General features: G+C 53.0%; 2 long non-coding RNA genes across 2 annotated transcripts; one reads left to right on the forward strand and one right to left on the reverse strand.

The window, feature by feature from the left end:
• Window positions 1–2,946: 2,946 nt before the first annotated feature.
• Window positions 2,947–4,210, forward strand: LOC118700914 (uncharacterized). Its single transcript, XR_004982363.1, has 2 exons — window positions 2,947–3,035; window positions 3,461–4,210. It is a non-coding gene; the product is annotated as an uncharacterized LOC118700914 (long non-coding RNA).
• Window positions 4,211–4,351: 141 nt separating this feature from the next.
• Window positions 4,352–5,981, reverse strand: LOC118700915 (uncharacterized). The gene is made up of 2 exons (XR_004982364.2): window positions 5,658–5,981; window positions 4,352–5,355 (listed from the first exon to the last, which is right to left on the reverse strand). It is a non-coding gene; the product is annotated as an uncharacterized LOC118700915 (long non-coding RNA).
• Window positions 5,982–6,931: the final 950 nt, after the last annotated feature.

Consider the following 6,931-nt stretch of genomic DNA (forward strand, 5'->3'; position numbering starts at 1 on the left):
ATGCCCAGGGTTTGTCCTGTAAGCCAGCTCACTGGCTGAGGGCTGCCACTCAGGCCTGAGCACATCAGCAGCTGAAGTGACCACGACTGGAATGGCAAAAACATCCCCTGGGACTGGCCCAGAGGCCCTGGGACTCCCTGGCATGGATCACCTCAGGGGACAGGATTTCAGGGAGCCCAAAGGACTTTTGGGAGAGCTGCTGTGGACACAGAGGGAATGGCACAGCGGATCCCTTGCCTGGGCTCCCAGAGGACCCTTCTGCTGTGGGGCTGCTGAGGGTGGAGGAGCAGCAGGTACCCATGGCCACCCCAAAGCAGGGCCCCGTTGGCAACACGACCCCGACCGGGCTGCGGGACCCCATCCCTGGGATGAGTCAGAGCTGCAGAGCTGGGAGTGCTCAGCCAGAGCCGCTGAGCCTTCAGCAGCCCCACACGGCCAGAGCGTGAGCCCAGTGGGGAGTGGGGCACTGACAGGGACTGGTGGGGCCTGAACCAAGGCCAGCCCCACTGAGAGCGGCTGTGCCGGACACGCTGCAGCTCCAGGAGCAGCTGGAGCCCCAGGCAGCCAAGGGGTGCCACCATGGATGTTCCTTTCTTCCCCTCAGAAAGGACACTGGGGACGCTGGGGAAGTGTCGTGAAAGGAGCAGGGATGGTGGGGAGCTGTGGACAGCACTGACACGAGAAACCCAAACTCTCCTGAGAAAGGAGGGCAGAAATCCCTGGTGTCCAGCATCCTGCCAGAGAAACCCATTCCCCCAGAATTACCAACATAAAGCCATCCTCCAATTCTCTGGATTTGTGCTGCTCCCAACCCACCAACACCTTCCCCCAGAGTGAAGCTCTGAAGTGGGATTGATGGAGGAAAGCTGAGCCCTGAGCCAGGCCAGGGTCAGTGCCAGGAGCATCCCCTGGCGCTGTTTGACAGCGGCTCTGCAGCAGCTGGGGATGTAAACTGACAAACCTGAGCATCTCCCACCATCAGATACCTCAGAGCTCACACAGCAACACGGCCATGGCTCTCCCAAAACTGGATTTAGAATGGCACACCTACTGCAGCCATTGGATCCAGATCAGCCCAGATCCCTTTGGGACTGTTATAAATGAGAAACTTGACAAGGCCAATATTCAAGCACACCACTGCCAGCAGTGAGCAGGGCCCGTTGTTTCAATACTGGTTCCTATGGGAAACATCCCGCTTCCCATGGCAGACATCCCGCTCCAGTCAGCCAGCCCCCCTGGGTTAGAATTTGAAGGGTCTCAGCCTCAGTCCTTGGGGAGGGCTTCAAGCTCCATCCTTGACAGCGGTTGTGAGGCATGTTATGAATAAGAAGCTTGACTAGGCAATATTCAAGCAGCAATCAATTATATTATTTAATATGGTAAAGTATGAGCAATACAGCGCTGGTACAGTGAGGGAAGTGTTCCCTCCAACTGCACACCGATACTTGCGGGTTACAGGTATTTATAGGGGTACTCATCAGTTTTTTTCAACAGTTTCTATTCCAATTTTACTCATCAGCAATTTTTATTCCAAATTATTACATCACAATTCTATACAGTATTGTGATTTGAATTTCTCAGGACGTATTTTCAAAGGAGGATCCCCAGATGGTGATGGTTCAGTTTCCAAAAGAAGAAAGATGAATCCCATCTGGTGGAGTCCAGCTCCCCAGATGTGGGTCCACCTTTTAATTGCAGAGACTATAAATCATCATAACAGTGATGTCCAGCTTCCCTTTGGTCGAAACCATAAATCCTTGAGGTGATGTTCATCTTCCTTTCTCAAACTGTTTTTCTCTGGTTCAATAAGGCGTGAGATAAACATATTTCCTATATATATGTTCCAAAGCTATAGTTTCAAGGATACAAGTAATATTCTAAAATTATACTTCAAAAGGTTATTATTGCAGAGCTTTCTTATAGATTAAATAGAAGCAAAACGCAACATCCTTAACACCTTAATTCCAATGCTCCTAAATCAACCAGGGTTAATTGCAAACAAAGAGAGTTCAAAGGCCTTTTTCCATGCTTTATTTTCATCAGTTTATTATTAGAATTCACAACTATCCCATTGTCGATGTCCACACATTTCGCATTCGCAAGTACACACTTTGCCTGTTTCTACCTGACACGAAACACAGCTTTGCATCTCACAGGCACATGAGGGATCTTTGGACCATCTTTTACGGACTGACATCCCAAAACATAAAAATGATCATGCATTTCCTCTTAAAAATTTACTGAATTAACAAAAATAAATTTTTTCTAATTATAAAAGTTATGCTATATTTGTATTACCAAATCTGAATGTTCATATTAAAAATTCATACCTTTTTAGCAAGCAAAACATTTATTGGTCATTGGTTCTAAGGAACTCAATTCCCTTCATTGATTCATATTGACCAGTGTGGCTGTTGATTTCTCCTTCTTTATGCTAATTAGTCCCATTTTAAATCTTTTTGTCATCTTTTTATATCATTTTTCACAGACAGGGTAAAAGGGACCACTTTGGGGTCCAGGGAGAACTTTCTGGGGCACATTTGGGGCAGTTCTGGGTCTGGGGAGGGAATTCAGAGAGAACTTGAGGGTCTGGAGGGCACTTGGGGGAGCCGGGTGGGCACTTGGAGGGCACTCAGGATTCCGAGGGACAGTTCGGGGTCCGGGAAAGCACAAGGGGTCCAGGGGGGCCCTTGGAAGTCAGGGAGGAGAATTTGGGGCCCTGCGGGGTCCAGGCGGGCCCTTGAGGCTCTGATTTGGCACTCTGGGCGCGGGGGGTGATGGGAGTTGTAGGCGGGGGTCTAATACAGTTTAACGGGGCCGGTGAGCATCACGGGAGTTCGAGGCGCAGCTGCAATGGCTCTCGGTGGGGCGCGGGGCATGACGGGAAATGAAGTCCCGGCTGGAAGAGCGCTGGACGTGCGCCGCGAAGCATAATGGAGCCGTGGTCCCGAAGTGGCTCGAACGCTTTGTTTAGGGGTCTGGGAAGGCACTTGGGGGACACTTTTGCGTCCGAGCCGCGACTTGAGATCCTCGTGGTAACGTAAACGGTTCGGGAGAACTTGCGGGGATCTCAGGGAGCTCTGCCCAGTCTCTTAGGGCGTGGGGCACAGCAGGAGTTTTTCGGCGCTGGACAGAATTATGAGGGCTCTGGGCCGCGGGGGATGAGAGGAGATGAATTCCCAGAAGTGGCTGTACCGGGCATCTGTGGGATCGAGAGCACTGCGGGGTGGGGGACACTTCTGTGGGGTCCCGAATGGGCGCTGAGGGGGCACTGAGAGATCCTGGAGGGTCTGGGGGACACCTAAGGGACAAAGAGGGGGCGGATACCGGGGGGGGGGGGGGGTGGTCTGTGGAGCGCGGGGCATGACGGGCGTTGTAGTCCCGGCTCCAATGGGGCTCAATCGGCCCGCAGGGCATGACGGGAGTTGTAAGCACAATGATAATATGTTGCCCACCCTAGGCACCGCCCCTGAGGCCCCGATCCCGGCGCTGATTGGCTGCGGGTGGTGATGGGTGGAAGCCTCGGCAATGGCATGCGGTGAAGACCGGAACAGCCCATTCAACCTCTCCAGTCCCTCCCAGTACAGCCAAGTCCCTCCCAAGACACCTGAGTTTATTCCCAGTCCCTTCCAGTTCCGCCCAGTGTCATCCACGATGCCCCAATGTCCCCAGTCTGCTCCGTAATGGCCCCAGTGTCCCCAGTTTCTCCGAGTATCTCCCAGTATCACTCCCCGTATGTCCTGCTATGTCCCAGTCTGTCTCAGTGCACCCCCACAGTCCATCCCAGTCCACAGATTCCCCTTCAGCATTCCTCGTGTTCCCAGGTTGTCCCAGTCCTCCCCAGTGTCACTCCCAGTATGTCCCAGTGTCTCCCATAGCGTTCCCAGTGTTCCCCAGTATGTCCTGTGCAGCCCAGGCTGTCCTACGGTGTCCCTGCCCTGCGCCTCTGTCCCTGCAGGCTGTCGGCCCTGAGCAAGGAGGGAGGGACAGGATCTGCCTGGCCAGGGGCTGGGGCTCAGGCCTTGGACCTTTGCATTCCTGAAACACATCCAGGTTTGCTCAGCACCAGAGACACCTTTCCCTTGCTTGTCCCCACCGGTCATCACTGCCTCCTGTGTTCTGCTCTACCTGGAACCTGGGGACATTTTCCCAGTCGTGTCCCTCAGTGGGATCCAATAAAACTTCAAGAAAATTTGGAGTTTTAAACTGACTTGGAGTTTTTGACAATTTTTTTAAGACACTCTCAGGCACTGAGTCTGATGTAAACAACACCAAAGCCCTGAGAGGGTCATTAAAGTTTTCCTAGTCCAGTTATGGAAAAAGATTTCAAAGAACTTGTAAGAAATACACATTCCTATTTTAAAGGGTGTCTTTTATTAAATTTCTCTTTAGAGCAGAGGTGGTTGCAGCATTCTGTGATTGATACTGACCCAGGGTCTCTCCTCAGCAGCCCTGGCCTGCTCACAGAAGCTGTGCCTGGAGCTCTGGCCCAGCGTGGACAACCTTGCTCCACATTGCCCAGCCCCATCCTGTCTGTCCTCACTGCCCTGGGAGCTGCTGTGCTTGGAGAGCTGGCTGCACCCAGCCGAAGAGGGGTTTTCCCTTTTTGTGCTTTTTGCAGCAATCTCAAACTCCTGAGTTTCCCCAGTGCAAACAGACACACTGCTCAGGTGTGTGCCAGCCCCAGGTGCCACCAAAGCCACTGCAGAGCTGCCCTGGGCCAGCTGTGAGGGTGGATCATCAGCCCAAGCTGCACTGGGCCCAAGCTGCAAGGGGCTGTGGCCATTGCTGGGTTTGGCTGCCACGGGCACCGAGAGAAATTAAACTGTCCTTGGAAACACTGGGGGGGACTGGGACATACTGGGGAACACTGGGAACGCTATGGGAGACACTGGGACATACTGGGAGTGACACTTGGGGGATACTGGGAAATACTGGGGACACGAGGAATGCTGAAGGGGAATCTGTGGACTGGGATGGAGTGTGGGGGTGCACTGAGACAGACTGGGACATACCAGGACATACTGGGAGTGATACTGGGAGATACTGAGGCAAACTGGGGATACTGGGGCATCCTGTGGATGACACTGGGTGGAACTGGAAGGGACTGGGAATAAACTCAGGTGTCTTGGGAGGGACTTGGCTGTACTGGGAGGGATTGGAAGGGCACTGGGATTGTACTGGGTTGTACCTGGGATCAGTTGGTCTGTACTGAGGATGAGCTGGGCTGTACTGGGAGGGACTGGAGAAGTTGAATGGGCTGTTCCGGTTTCCACCGCATCCCATTTGCCGAGGCTTTCGCCCATCACCACCCGCAGCCAATCAGCGCCTGGAAAGGGACCTCGGGGGCGGTGCCTAGGGTGGGCAACATATTATTTTCATTGTGCTTACAACTCCCATCATGCCCCGCGGCCCGATTGAGCCTCATTGGAGCCGGGACTACAACGCCCGTCATGCCCCGCGCTCCACAGCCCCCCCCCCCCCCCCCCCCCCCCCCCCCCCCCCCCCCCCCCCCCCCTTCCCCCCCGGTATCTGCCCCGTTTTTGTCCCTTAAGTGTCGCCCCGACCCTCCAGGTCCCTCAGTGCACATGAGCGCCCATTCGGGACCCCCCAGAACCGTCCCCGGACCCCCTGAGTGCTCCCAACCCCACAGATACCCGGTACAGCCACTGCTGGGAATTCATCTCCTCTCATCCCCCGCGGCCCCAGAGCCCTCATAATACTGTCCAGCGCCGAAAACTCCTGCTGTGCCCCACGCCCTAAAGAGCCTGGGTAGAGCTCCCTGAGATCCCCGCAAGTTCTCCCGAACCGTTTACGTTACTACGAGGATCTCAAGTCGCGGCTCGGACGCAAAAGTGTCCCCCAAGTGCCTTCCCAGACCCCTAAACAAAGCGTTCGAGCCACTTCCGGGACCACGGCTCCCATTATGCTTCGCGGCGCACGTCCAGCGCTCTTCCAGCCGGGACTTCATTTCCCGTCATGCTCCGCGCCCCACCGAGAGCCATGGCAGCTGCGCTTTGAACTCCCGTGATGCTCCCCGGCCCCGTTAAACTGTATTAGACCCCCGCCTACAACTCCCATCACCCCCCGCGCCCCAGAGAGCCCCATCAGAGCCCCCAAGGGCCCACCTGGACCCCTCCTCCGTGACTTCCAAGGGCCTCCCTGAGCCCCCAAGTGCTTTCCCGGACCCCGAACTGTCCCTCGGAATCCCTGAGTGCCCCTCCAAGTGCCCACCCGGCTCCCCCAAGTGCCCTCCAGACCCTCAAGTTCTCTCTGAATTCCCTCCCCAGACCCAGAACTGCCCCAAATGTGCCCCAGAAAGTTCTCCCTGGACCCCAAAGTGGTCCCTTTTACCCTGTCTGTGAAAATGATAAAAAAGATGACAAAAAGATTTAAAATGGGACTAATTAGCATAAAGAAGGAGACATCAACAGCCACACTGGTCAATGAATCAATGAAGGGAATTGAGTTCCTTAGAACCAATGACCAATAAATTTTTTGCTTGCTAAAAAGGCTGAATTTTTAATATAAACATTCAAATTTGGTAATACAAATATAACTTTTATAAATAAGAAACGTAATTATAATTTTATTAATTCAGTAAATTTTATTTTTAAGAGGAAATGCATGATTATGTTTTGTGATGTCAGTCTGTAAAAGACGGTCCAAAGACCCCTCATCTGCCTGTGAGATGCAAAGCTGTGTTTCGTGTCAGGTGCAAACAGGTGAAGTGTGTACTTGCGAATGCCAAATGTGTGGACATCGACAATGGGATAGTTGCGAATTCTAATAATAACTGATGAAAATAAAGCACGGAAAAAGGCCTTTGAACCTATCTTTTGTTTGCAATTAACTCTGGTTTATTTAGGAGCATTGGAATTAAGGTGTTAAGGATGTTGCTTTTTGCTTCTATTTAATCCATAAAAAAGCT

The sequence above is a fragment of the Molothrus ater genome, unplaced genomic scaffold (genome assembly GCF_012460135.2).
Source record: "Molothrus ater isolate BHLD 08-10-18 breed brown headed cowbird unplaced genomic scaffold, BPBGC_Mater_1.1 matUn_MA98, whole genome shotgun sequence".
Taxonomy (NCBI): Eukaryota; Metazoa; Chordata; class Aves; order Passeriformes; family Icteridae; genus Molothrus; species Molothrus ater.